Source organism: Neopelma chrysocephalum, unplaced genomic scaffold (genome assembly GCF_003984885.1).
Source record: "Neopelma chrysocephalum unplaced genomic scaffold, ASM398488v2 Primary Assembly neopelma1_76, whole genome shotgun sequence".
In the NCBI taxonomy this organism is placed as follows: domain Eukaryota; kingdom Metazoa; phylum Chordata; class Aves; order Passeriformes; family Pipridae; genus Neopelma; species Neopelma chrysocephalum.
The window spans coordinates 7,372,747-7,386,812 of NW_020897737.1; the positions used below are offsets into that span (position 1 = coordinate 7,372,747).

Genomic DNA, 14,066 nt, shown 5'->3' on the forward strand with positions numbered 1-14,066 from the left:
CCAATGTCTAGCCATTTTATTTGTTCTTTTCCTAATAAGTTGAAAGTATATTGCCCTACAGACTATACTGAATTCAACTTGACACCCCCTATATAAATGCATTGATAAATATTCCCTTTTCTTCACACTTCTTCAAGTAGCCTGCCAAAACAAGTAACCTCTTTGAGGAACAGATGAAGATATAGTGAATAAAGAAATGAGCAATCACAAATGTAACTAGCAGTGCTTGTTATCACAGTGACATTTACTGGTCTCCACCAGAAGGAAGATCCATTGCAATTTTAATTTTATTTTTACAGAAGAAACAGTATTGATAGAGCTACAGTAAGCAACACATCCTACAGTTATAACACTGATGGGGTTCAGAACAAATGAGTCTGGGTACAGAAGCAGTACAGATGATCCAATACAGCGTTTTACAGCTATCCTGCTTTCAGGATTGTAGCTATTACATCTGCATATTGGTTTATTGTGTGACATATCCAGGCATACTCAGTCATTCAGCTGATGCTCTATTGTGGAATCTCTTTGACTTGCTGTCATTGTAGTTTAATTATACAAAACAGAGGACTAGAGGACAAGTTTCTCTGAGACCTGGTGGCAGGTAAATTAGAACAGAAGATGTCAGTAAGTATCCCAAAGTCCCACAGAACACGTAGCAGAGCTGGAACTAGACCTACACGCTGAGGTCAGGAATTTTAGGGAAAACATAGTCTCACCCAGAACAAATGGGCTTCACAACATTTTGGAAAATTAAACATCTCTAGGTTTACAGCAAGTCAGTGGAGATCCCCAAGCTTACAATGCCCTAGTCCTGAATACTGACGGTCATGAGGGATATTTTGTACCTGATCAGTAAAGCTGCAAGTCTGAATTTCCCGTGGGCTAAGGTTGTCATCTTGGAAGTAGCTTTACTGTCTGACATGACAGGTATGCAAATCTTCCTGCATCCTGGGTCTTGAGATGGTCAACAGGGAGGCAGTCTACAAGCTACAGCTTTGAGAAGCTCAAGATGGACTTTCAGGGTTGATGTATCCAGGAAGAAAGACATATAAGAGTTTCCAAGATCATTGATATGAAGCTTGCTAGTGGAAAAGTCTTGGGATGCCCAGCGCCAACTAGATTACTATCCTAGTTTTAAAACTGTGAGAACATAGGTGGGTCAAGATCCAATGGGGTTGCCAAACTTCTTCCTGCATCATTTGAATTCAGATCCTACAAGTCCTGGGAGAGATATCAGCATTTTATCTAACGGGCCAGCCTTGCTTTTGTGACTATCCTGGGCTAACTGCTCTGAGATGCTAATCTATTCAAATTAAATAAACTAGCAGACAGAAAAAAAAGTCAATAAAAAATAGAAAGTCTTTTTTATCAGAAATCCTGTCTCCTGAACTTTTTTTCATCCCACTATCTAAGCCACAGAAAATTAATTCTATTGAAGCCAGTGTGTCCAGTCCATGAATTATTCATTTACAATCAGTTGATAAATAAAACTGTAAAAATTCTATGTGAGATATGTTTTTATCCCTTTCTATTCAATCTAACAATTTGCCTTTGTAATTTTGAATAATCAATTGGAGCTTCTCTTGTTCCCACTTAGTGAAAGTAGCTAGTAGCTTTGCATTTTTTGTCTTAGTGAAAATCTGGGGGTTTACAGCTCTTTACACAAACAAGACCTCAACTGCAATAACTCCCATGTCACCAAGGTAAGTTTTTATTCATAAAAGTGACATTTGAGTAACTAAAAGATTTTTAATAGAGATACCTCTAAAATGAATATAAGAAGAAGATTTTTTTTTCCTTCAGAGTCTTCATTTATGCAGAAAATGTCATGTCAACCTTTTTCTTCTGCCTTTTCAACAAATGCTCTTTTCAAACTTAAATTTCAGTTTCATTCTAATATGCAACATGTGCTAATCATATTAGGAATGATTCATTTTATTCAGAATGGCAAACTGCTGCTCTTAGCTAGTTCTTATTTGTAATGCCACTCTTAAATGTACAGCAGAAAAATCTTTCTCAAGGATGAAGTGGCTGTTCTCAACCAGTTCTCTCATATATCTAGCAGTGCTTTACTTCATTTTGTTGACTTTTTAATTTTTCCTGATCAGTCCCCAGACAAAGTAATTTCATAGTATTTGATGATCTCTTATGTTAGGGGCCTGGTATATTTCAGCTTTCTTAAATTTATGTATGAAGACAGAGGTGTAAAATGAATCTCCATGTTAACAAGGTTCAGGCTGCCTCTCACCTACCTGGGTACTGGAGATTTAGGCCTACAGTTTTTTTCAGTAGGGGAGGTACTGGCAATTGCAAGGGGCCTTTAGGATGGAGAGAGGAGGGATAGGATAAGACAGGGTGGATGTGGAAACATGGGCAACAGGAATGTTGGGGACTTTTGAGGAGAAACAGCAATATCCGCCTCTCTCAGCTCAGCCGTTTCCTGGAATATGCTTTTAATATGTTGCAGTGTCACCAGGTAGGTGCCGGTAGCCCATCTCTGAAAGGATATCTTCTCATTAACATCATCCAGTTCTCCATGTACACACTCCTGAAGAGCTCAGGTCCTAACCTCAACAGCAATCTTTTTCTGCTTACCAGCTACTCCCTCCACACAATACTGACCTAAACATTCAGAATGGAAAAAACTTTTACAAGAATTACTTATTGCAGCATAAGGAGAAAAAAATGAGCAGGACATTGAAGAGTTACCAGTGTTCCTATTGAATTAGCTTTTCTCTCACATTCATAAGGGCAGGTATTAGTTTTAGAGACTGACTCAAAGGAAATAGAAAAGATACAGGACCAACCACCCCTTGTCATCCTATTACCTGCCTTTGACACCAAAGAAGTGCTGCCTGCCATCACAGTCTTGAAAAAAACCCTCACTTCACCTTTAAGGGACCACCTAGAATAGGAACAATTTTGCCTCTTTCCTTCTGCCTTTTGTTATTTTCCTCTGTTTTTTCATGCTTCTTAAATTACCTTATTAATTAACAATTAAACTTTATCATCTCAACCTATGAAGTGTTTTAGGACAATAATTTATGTAAAGTATAGTTTAAGGTACTTATTATCCAAAATCTAATACATTTTAAAAAAACCCTAAACATCTCTTTCCAAACTTGAGTTACAGCTATCTCTGATTACCCTGAAAACTGGAGAAAATAAACGATAAAAAGTTGCAGATGAAGCACTCAATTGGATAAGATCGCTTAGTTGTTTCTTATCATACCAATAAATTTACATCTTTTAACTTCTCATGTAAATGTATGTTTTCTGTAAAAAACGCATTGCTGAACTTCTCTCAGAAGGCTTTTTTTTTTCTTTTTGAATCCTAGTCCTAATGAAGCTGATTCCTTGTCCTTTTTTATATGCACATCCTGTTAGAACAGACAAATGGCTTACAGAGGACAGCAATATGACCTTGCCTTTTATTATTGGAATTGCTGTAGTGTAAAGTCTGTCAAAATTTTCATCATAAAATTAAGGTTGGACTCAATGATCCTTGTGGGTCTCTTCCAACTCAGCATATTCTGTGATTCTGTGATTCAGGGACTATGACTCTCTTATCTAGATGTTTGCCCTCATGCTATGGAATTGTACAGGTTCAGGATGCTGAAATAATAGATCTTTACTCTGATTCAATATGGATGACTGTTTTCTTTCCCATTTTGTGTGCTTGAAGATCAATGATCCTAAATTAACATTAAAGTGTTTTAAAGTGGTTCCTTTCTCCTGGCTATTCTCATCTCAGATAATCCATATGACAACATTTAAGATACATATGGATTTAAACTCCTTTGAGAGTGTACATTATGCATATAGGAAACTGTCTGGATATGTAATCATGCAATACTTAATGCCTAAGGCCATTAATTTTGGACTGTTTTATAAATAATACTCATTTTTTTAATTTTGGACTGTTTTATAAATAATACTCATTTTCCTATGTCTGTAATTATGACACATTTTTAAATGAGTGGATGCCATTTAGATGGCAAAGGACTGAAAGCAAACACTATACTAAGTACTTTCTAAAAATCCACCCTTGTTTTACTCTCCAAGTGTTGTTTGTAACAACACTTATAAATTATTGCCTCAATAAAAATCAAAGCCTACAGCTGCAGTGGTATTCTTTAGACCAGGTGATGGGCTGTGTAGTGCAAGGGTTAACACACCCTCTTCTTCTTCCACAGACCTGGACTACAATTTTAGCTCCAAGTCACAAGTGCAAATGGGTTTTGCAAACTTACCCTGGTCCCTTGTGGACAGGTGTCCACATTATAAAGCCATCATGCAGCTTGGGATGACTGGCAGCCTCAGCTTTGGTGGGGCAGAGGACCGGTTGAGTGGTGGCACCCGCACCTCTGCGGAGAGCTGTGCTGTCAGAGACACCAGCCTGCCACCTCTCTCCTTGCACAGTTTGTATCATAAATATTGCATAATGAATATTTGTCTCTGTTCCTGTAACCAGCAGCTGTCGTACCTTATATTTCTATTGTCACTCAAACCCTGCTTTTAGTCCTTACTTTGAAACCTGAAAATCTGTTAAAAGCACAAACAACATTCTAGACAATGTTCTGTATTCCCGAGGCTTGAATGGGACAAGGTGAAATTTTCCTTCTACTTTTTAGAAATGCCACAGCTCCCATGTCTCTCAAAAAACACAGAAAATTAAAAAAACCCCAAACAAACAAAACAAAACCAAAAATCACAACAACGACAAATCCTTTACTGCACTTGTATACCCACAGCACAGAAAACAGGGTCTGACATGAAGATTTCAAGCTTATTCCCTTTTCTGAACTAATTTCCTTTAAAGTCAGGTAGCACATATGCAGTGCTAGCTGGATTCTTTTTATTCCTTTGATGGCACTTGGAGAGCTGCCTTCACTAAGTGTTGTCTATCAATATGCAATTATATTGAGGTATAATCTAAAAATGCCTGTCTGCCTTTCACGTAGAAAGGAAGCTGATCAATAGCAGTAGATTCCAGCATGTGTATGATCCAAGAGTATAAAATATTCGTCATGGAGAAGCAACTGAGTTTCTCTATTTGCATCTTTGTGAACTAGAGGATGTGTGTTTTTTTAATGGATTTTGTTTCAGTGTTTTCTTAAGAAAACAGGACTAACTGACACATGCAAGAGAAATGGAAAGACTACATGATGTAATGACTACTGTGTAAAAGGAGAAAGCCTGGTGCTGTTACAAACAGCATACATTCCTATTTTTATGCAATAAAAATATTTGATGTGTTAGGATTTTTTAAATTATATAAACAGATATTAATCTATGTGGTACGTAATTTAATTGCAAACAATTTCTAAGGATATGCTAAGCGTTAGTATTTTCTCTGTGTGTTGCAATTATCTTCATTATATAACGTGGGAACACCGAGATTTAAAGCAGAAGCACATTTAAACTCTATATGTATTTACTCTTTTTCATTCTTTTGTTCACATAGAAAAACCAGTATGAATAAATATGAAATACCTCTCTACCATCAGAGGCTTTACCACAGTAAAATGTTGATGCTGATTTTATTTATCTATTTTATTGATAATCAACAGGTTCAGTTTATCAGGGCTCAAATTTTCAGTGGTTCTTAATGGCTTTCCTGGAGCAAATTAGAGCAGACAAGTTGTGTCATGTGTTTTTGAACCAAACTGAAGTATTTAGATTCACATAATAGATGTGGTGTATTTCAGTTGTATTTATCGTGTTGTGCCACATTGCTTCATGGGAACAGCAGTTTTCCCCATTCAAATGTTTGCCATACTAGTCTGGGTCTTTTTCAAATGACATTTTCAATCATATGGTCTGATCTGATGGAACAGATTACTTAATGAAAATCTTAGAACTACTATGTTTCCAGTGTGTGTTGAAGAGAAAGATCACTAGAGAAAGATAGAGTGTTTAATTATTTGTTGTTTGTTATTTGAGTCTCAGTTTCCTTAATACACTTAGCAGGTGTAGGTGACACTGTGCATGCTACTTCCAAAAACTCTACTTTTAAAAAAAAATCTTCCATATGCAGCCAATTTCTACAGAATTTTTTAGAATACTTCCTTGTCCAAATAATTTCCTGTAGCCTACTCAATCCATGGTAGACTTGCTTATGAAGAAAGAGCAAGGAGAAGAGTAGTCAGGCTGACCAATGGAAAGTAAAACCCCAGTTTATTATTTAATATATATGTGTGACTCCAAAGCTGAGAATTTTCTGTATGCACTCAAATTACCTAATGATGGTAAAACACTACAATCCCTCTTTTCAAAACAGTTGAAAAGCAGCTTTTATGAGACATACTAGTAAAACACGTTTTCTAATGCTGTTTGTTAAATTCTATGCCCTAAGAAATCAACTGGATGAACAGTTAGGGGCTGAAATAGCCACAAGAAGTTGAATTTGAATGTAAACTGAATTGCCAAGTCTGTTTCTTAAGATTATTGGCATTTGCATTTAAGTGTGACCTGACACAGTAAGTTGTTTGCTAGAGCTCCCAAGAGTTAGCCTATTTTGGAAAAAAACCCACAAAAATTATGTTATTTATCATTATCTAGAATCCAGAACAATGTCTGCTATTTTTTGTACAGAAAAGGTAGTGCAGTGCACCTGAGAGGGAGGCTGGGAGAAAGTACTGAGGCTGCAGTTGGTTTCCATGATTTATGAGCGGGGTTTTTTGACATGGACTAGCACCCACAAGAGACCAAAGCAAACCCACTGTATTCCGTTAAGAAAGAACAGCAAAACCTCTACAGCAAGACGTTTGAATGCTTTTGTCTGCTGGAACAACACTCTTCAGGTTAAAAATAAAAAAGTCTATTATATCTACAATTTTCACAGGTAAAAGAAAGTAAGGTGGAAAGGGAGCTGTGCTATTGCAAGTGTGTTGTTCAAGAAGCTCCTCAGCAAAACAAGTCTAGCAACAGCTGTGTTCTAACCAAGAGAGACATCAAAGTCCTGCTTTGAATCTGATGCTGCTTTGCCTCTGGATTCTGTTTGGGAAGGAGGAATATGTAGTGAGTGCTGTAATGGCTTGAAACTAGTACAGAAAGTATTCCAGCTGTGTAGTTTCTTGAGGCCCATAGTCACCTACAGGTCTTATGGTATTTCTTATCAATAAGTATTCTTTACCAGAGGCACACATATTGAATAATTGTCTTTTTTTTTTCTTTTGTCTCCTAATGTAAACTCTCTGAAATGTGAAAAGATAAACAGGAAACCTCTCTGCTTTTCTAGGAGTTTCCCAAAATATGACCCAGAGTAGGACTTCACAAAGCTAAAGACACACAAGACCTTTCTGGTTGTCAGTGACTGCTGAGAGTCAGTGGCTTCCCCAGGGTGTTACCTACTGACTCTCTTTCGAGGCACAGGAAGAGACTATACGGTCCCCTATGGAAGTCCTTTATGCAATGGGAGCTTTGGGTTGCTAGCCCAAAGGTTATTTTCTTACTATATAGCATTACTAAAATGCAAAAACCACAGCACCGTAATCAAAGGCAGCATGGTTGAAAGAGAATCCAGAAAGAAACCACTGAACAATACTAAACTGTGCACAGAGTGAACAGATTTAAGGCTCTCAAGCCATAAGCCTGTAAGAGCTAAGAAACGTGAAGTTTGACATTTAGAGCTACCTCCTTTTTTTTTTTTCCTCTTCTTTTTTTTTCCCCAATTGGAAATATTTTGTTACCTAATATATTTTCATGGAACTTATATCTAAAAACAGCTAAGCTTTGAAACAGAAATTATTTTTTGATCTCATAGAGAGGACACAGTAAAAAAGAGTTTGTAAATGCATCTGTTTAAAAAAAAAAAAGAGAAAATATCAGCTTCTAGAGTAAAAGTTAAGTCAAGCTTTTAAAATAATTGCAGTGGTTTTCCTTTTCTTTAGCAATGCTTGCTTTATACTTGGGATGGTTGTTTCCCACTCCTGCCTCTACTTCTGAAGAGGAAGGAGTGAAAAATACGTGCTGAACAGCTAATTTATCAGCCTGACATTACCATCCATCAAGAGGAGAGGCCTGCTGTTAGGAAAATCAAGATTATTGGTTCACGGGTTTTGTTACCTCTTGTGAAATGAGGGCAAGTTTAACAATCTATGTATCTGAGAGATGTTCTGGGCATTTCGATCCCCAAGACCCATACATCACTTCTTTTTCTGCAGTCTGCTGTGGTGGTTGCTGTCTTCATTGACTCTCTCTCTGACAGTTCTGCTGCTACAGAACCTTTTCAAAGCATAAAGGACTTGGTTTCTTTTCCTTCACAAGCTATGAAGCAGTCCAGTACAAGTTTTGAATACTCTCAGGTTAATCTTAGATTTTACCATGTATTTTGTCAGTATAGCACTTTATAAAGTGTAGCAGACTCCAGTAGCTCAGGGCTGATGGCAGGGAACATGTCAGCAGCAACTTACAGACACCTCCATGAAGTGTCCTGCTGTTGAACCGTAGCTCAAGGGAGGGAAGCTGTGGAAGCCAAAAGGCTTTTCATACGACAGTGGGTAACTAAGAGTAGGTGAGCAAGTTTAGCCCTATGGTGATTGAGGACTATTTTCTTAGTAAAAATAACAAAGAAAACTCTAATGAACAAAAATTAGACTTTTTTTTCCTTTCCATTAAAAAAAAAAGAAATCAGAAATTGAAGGGATTTTTTAAAATCCAGTACATAGTAATAGCTACAAATTCAATAAAAGTTCAAAAGCTACAATCTCTCTCCGATCTGGTTGAAAATCTTCCACTGGTGTTTTTTTATGGCAAAGGAATGGTTGTGTGTATTCTAAGTTTACACAATTATGGCCTGAAGGAGTTATCCAAAATGTAATTCAGATTCCCATGTAATCAACATTCAGCTCTGCAGCACAACAAAATATGGACAGGCCTATTAATGAAGAAATATAGCTGTGTAATCACATTCGGGACTTTGTATGATGCTTGCATGATAATACTTAGTGGAATGATTATACCCAGCCCTTTCAAACCTACGTCTACTGAATTCAAAACAGAGGAAATTTGCAGATTGTATCTTTACAATCGTATGGATACCAGACCTGATTGCTTGCCAAAGACTTCAAAACCTACCACTTGGTGATGAGACTTAATTTTACCAGAAATTAGCTCTCAGGTTGCAGTTATATTTCAGAAAACAGCATTTTGTTTCGCTTTGTTTTGTTTTGTTTTTTAATTTGTCCTGACCTACTGTATGAAACGCAGCGAGACAGTTACATTATGGGAAGAGAGTACACAATATCAAGATGCAAAAATATGTATGTAAACTGGAGGATGGCATAGCAGTAGGTGATGCTTTTTGTAGGCAAGGAAGGAATCAAGAGGAATCTCTACAGTTCAGCCTGCTCTGAGAGAGTACTTACAGATCTTTAGTATATGATCATATGATCATTTTCCTTTGTTATTTTCTTTTTCTTAATCACATTTGCATGAAAGCTATCAACAACTATTGAACTGTTTTAGGACACAAGACTTCTCTGAAAACCAGAGCAGCTTCTACTTACCTGCCTTCTGGGCTTGGCAGCAACATTGGCAAAGCAAGTGGGTCATTGACTTTGTGAGGAATAGGTGCTGATCTGTCACACATAGGAAGTTAACAGCTTTCAAAACCCTCCACTTGAAAGACTGATATTTTGTCAGTATTTTTTTCTCAAATGTGAATGGAAAGAATAGTATTTAATTCCTGTGTGATTTTGATTGTGTCTGTCTTGGCCTTTTATAATCTTTAGATGGTAACATTCCAAATAAATGGTATAGGTATTTCATATACATAAGTTTTATAAATGGCTTACTGTGCACAGTAAAATAAAGTCCCACATTTCAGTGCACTTTACAATTCCACTCTTTTGGCCCTCAGTATTTCTAGATGTTGAGCATGGTTCTAAAACACTTCCATAATATGTCTTGGAGGATTTTTCTGAAATAAGGTTGTAGAATATGTCTGATTATTGCCATTGCTTCCAATAAAAATGGTTATACTTCGCTGAAGAATCTGTCAAATCAAAGCTAGAAGGGGTGCTATCATTTTGTATGTTAACTTGTATGACTAATGTTGCAAGTGTAATTTAGATGACATTTTACTAACCACAAAACACTCACTGTTTGCTAATTACAACTAGCAGGTTCTGAGCAGGCTGATATTTTTAATTAGAACTTATACAGTAGGATTTGACTTAGTTTTGGTTTTTTTAAAACAATGTTTGGAAGTTGGACAGTGCCCTCTGCTGGACTTAGGCTCCCATAGCAGTAGTTTGCAAAGTGCCCCAAATGTTGTCAATTAGTGAAAATGAACACAGTGTTGCTCTGCAGAAGGGATTTACTGGTTTCGAGGAAGTATACTTTGATTTAGTCCCTTTTTGCATTCTGCTGTACGTGGAAGCATACTGTGCAACAAAAATTGGTCTCATTTTAGATGGCAAAGAGCTTTTGACTAATTTAGTTTGAACCCTGTTGGCTAGGACTGACAGTGAGACTTTATCACAGCGAGCAGCAGGAACATGTAGTGCTATGTATTCCAATTTTTGCAAAAATAAACTCAACATAGTAAGAGCATATTCATCTTCAGAAATAAGGGTGATGAAGAAATATGCAGTTGAACTTACTTTTTGTGTCTTTAAGACTTACATGTCTTTATTGCATTATTTCTCAGTTTAAGAAGTTATACTGAGAAGTCAAAAATGTAATTTTTCTTTTTATCCCTTCTTTAAGGTATTTGGATTTTTTGTTTGTTTTTTTTTTTTTTTTTGAGGGGAGTGGTTATAAAAATAGCAACACTACCAGTTTCACTTAATAATTCTAATCTCATGCCTTTGGACTTTCCCAGAGTCCATTAAACAAAAAACAAACAAACAGAAATCCCCTAAAACAAAAATAAAAACAAACAAAACCACAAAAAAAACCCAGACAAAACAAAAACAAAATCCAACCCAAAAACCAAACAAAAAACCCCACGACAAACAAACAAAAAACCCACAAACAAACAAAACCAAAACAAAGCCATTTATCCAGAATGTAACTTTAATTTACAATATCTCATAGCAAAGGAGACAGAGAGAGATGAATTTCCCTAGTAATTTAATTGAAAACGTTTGGTGAATTTACAACATGAATTTAAAATCCTTCAAAGATAGACTATAAAACTGTAATAATTCAGCATTTACAGGAAAATTGAAATTAGTAGCATAGAAAGCATTACATATCCATTCATGAAACTTTCATGGTTTTTAAATCACTTCTCTAGTTTTTCTCAGCACAGAAGACATATGGAGGGAAATAGCTGTATAGGGTTAGCTGTGAGTGATTTCTATTAATTGACTGGCAAGTTGTTTTATACATTAGCCTAAAGATGACACAAAGCAGCTCTTTTGTTTATTATGTGTTGCATGTTTTCTAAAAGTCTGCAGACTTCTTAAAAAGCAGATTGCCCGTGCAGAGCAGCTGCTCTGTGTCAAAATATGCATCCTCTCTCTGCTCACTTCAGAGGTGCACTTCTTGGGAAAAATGCAGCCCATCCCCCAGCACACACTCACTCACTCACTCACTCTCATGACGGCAGCTCTGGAGCAGAGATGAAGATGTGCTCCCAGAATACTCTGTCCACTCATAATATTGCACTTCAGTCAGCCTTTATTTACATATGCCTGCAGCTGTGAACCTCTTTGCTTCACCAAGTGAGGTCTGTGCCCTCTGCAAGGAGCTGTGAGCTCTGAAGTGACAGACCTCCACATTAATGGTCACAGTTGGTCATTAGCTTTTCATTGAATCTTTCTTGATGTCCTGTTAATGAACTCCCCACTGGCTTGTTGTGAAGATTGGTCAAGGTAGACAGTACTGGTAATTTATAGCTGAACCCCCAGCAGGCAAATGGCCTCCACTGAGTAACTGCAATCAACATAGTACTACTAAGTGGCAGCACGTTCTTCCTAATTTATTTCTCAGTTGTAGCTACTTCATGTTGAAAGGAAGCTTTGGATTCTATGTTGAAAAATATGTTTACATATTTTATTTGGGGGTGGGAGGAATTTCTTTAAGAATTGAATAAGGAAAACAGCCTTAATTTTACAAACTCTTTTTTTTTCCGACATATTTTTGCCCTTCACAGAGCATGTTTTCTTAAAAAAAACATTTCTATGCACATGAATATTCACCTCTAAAAGGCTCAGAAGCCCTCTCAGTGCAAAAATTAGCTCTCAGGTGGTCCCTGTTAGATGCGGGAGCCTGGAGAGCTTTGATGGTTCAGCACCTGTGGTGTCTAATCTCTGTGAATCATGGATAAATTGGCCAGAAGGTACAGTCCCTCTAGCTGTGATCTTGCTAGCTCTTAAAAGTTATAAAGTTTCAGCCGGGCCCTGGCTTGATACGAAAGCTCTGGAAAAAGCCCAAGAAGTGGCAGTGATGCATTAGGTAGCACTCTTCCCTTTAAGACTGGTAGACAGTGTCATAGGGGTTATCCAATTATCACAGGATCCTGCCTTGGCTTTAGATGGGCAGGTACCTTTCCCCATTTCAAGAGTGAACAGATTCCACAGTGGCCAAGACATTCATAATCCTTTAAGGTTTTATATTTTCATTTTCACTAGTTCAAGTACCATAATTTTGATGCAAAACCAAAAAAAAAAAAAAAGGTGGTATATATCTGCAATGAAACTGCCGTAAGAAACTGGGTTTGCATGTCCTGGGCAAGGAAATTTATCATGTTCTATTACAGGTTTTCATGCACTTGATGCAGATTAAGTGGTATCCCGATGCTCATCTCATTTCCTGCAAATGGCTTCAAGATTGTAAAAACCTTTCCCCCCAATGCTTCCAAATGGCACTTCTTGAGCTGTGTAGAGATTAAGGAGTTGAGTTTCCAGGAAGGTGTCCTGACCATTGCTCCCTGAGGTGTAGAAATAGGAGCTATGGTTGTCTTTAGAAAGACAGTTTTTGCCCTCTCATTGAAGATACTCACCTTACATTTGGAACTTTGCTTTAAGTTATATGAGATTATAAAAATTTCTCATTAGTCAGAGATTCTATTTCATACTCTTTGATTACAAATGAGACCCTTCTCTCCATCCTGGTTTCAAGTACTGGGATACTCCTGTTTCCTTAGCAGGTGCTGCTGACAAAGCATGTGGCTCCAACCAAAACTTTGTGAAATGACTAAAAGCAACTGAGTTCCTAAACAGCTTGTGAAAGCAGCACAGATGGTACTTGCTTGATGTTGCCCATCTTGAACACAAACATTTAATTCTGCACCTTTTATGGTGTGGATGTGAGAGTTCGAGACAGAGGAGTCATATGCTTTTACAGAAAACCATAAATCATTTCATATAAATAAAACATGTATTTAATAATTGCTCATCTTGTTATGTAGCATCCTGCATTTGTTTCCATGCTAAAAAGTAAATAAGATGTTCAAATATTAATGTCAGATGTTTGAGAAGGACCAGGTCCTGACCCAAAACAGTGTATTTTTTAAGAAAATTCATTGAACCCAGATGGACTTATGGCATCTTGATACAGAATGAAGTAGTGCTAACAATGTTTTATTCTTGTATTTTGTCCAGGAGCTATGGACAGTGAGCTTTAAAATCCTAAAATCAAAAACTGAAAGTGCAAATAAAATATAAATTTGGTCTCAGCAGTAATACAAACTCCATGAAAATACTCTTGGGGGGTGGGTGGGGTGGAAAACACTCCTTAAATCACAACACTTCCTTAAATGACTGTGTATTATCCACTAAAGAAATGCACATAGCAGTTTAGAAGAGATGATGCATGTTGAGACAAATATCTTTACAGCACTGAATGGGAAATCTTTAACTATGTGTCTGTCCTCCCGTTTTATCCAATCTTAATGACACACAAAATGTGTGCTAAGTACTGTTTCGATCCCTGTATGTGCTCTGGATGAACCCTGAAGCCAAGTGGTGCAAACATAATGCAAGACGCAATGAAAATAAACCAAAGTGAAGGCATATTACATTTTTAAATTTTCACTATAATGATTAAATCAGTAACACTGTACATATATAGAACTTCTGCTCCTTGCTGCATGTACCCGATGGTTA

At 37.0% G+C, this 14,066-nt stretch overlaps 1 protein-coding gene across 3 annotated transcripts in view; it reads left to right on the forward strand.

The window, feature by feature from the left end:
* IL1RAPL1 (interleukin 1 receptor accessory protein like 1) overlaps positions 1-14,066 on the forward strand; it is a 693,820-nt gene that overhangs the window by 649,028 nt on the left and 30,726 nt on the right. The gene's annotated exons all lie outside the window — the stretch shown is intronic.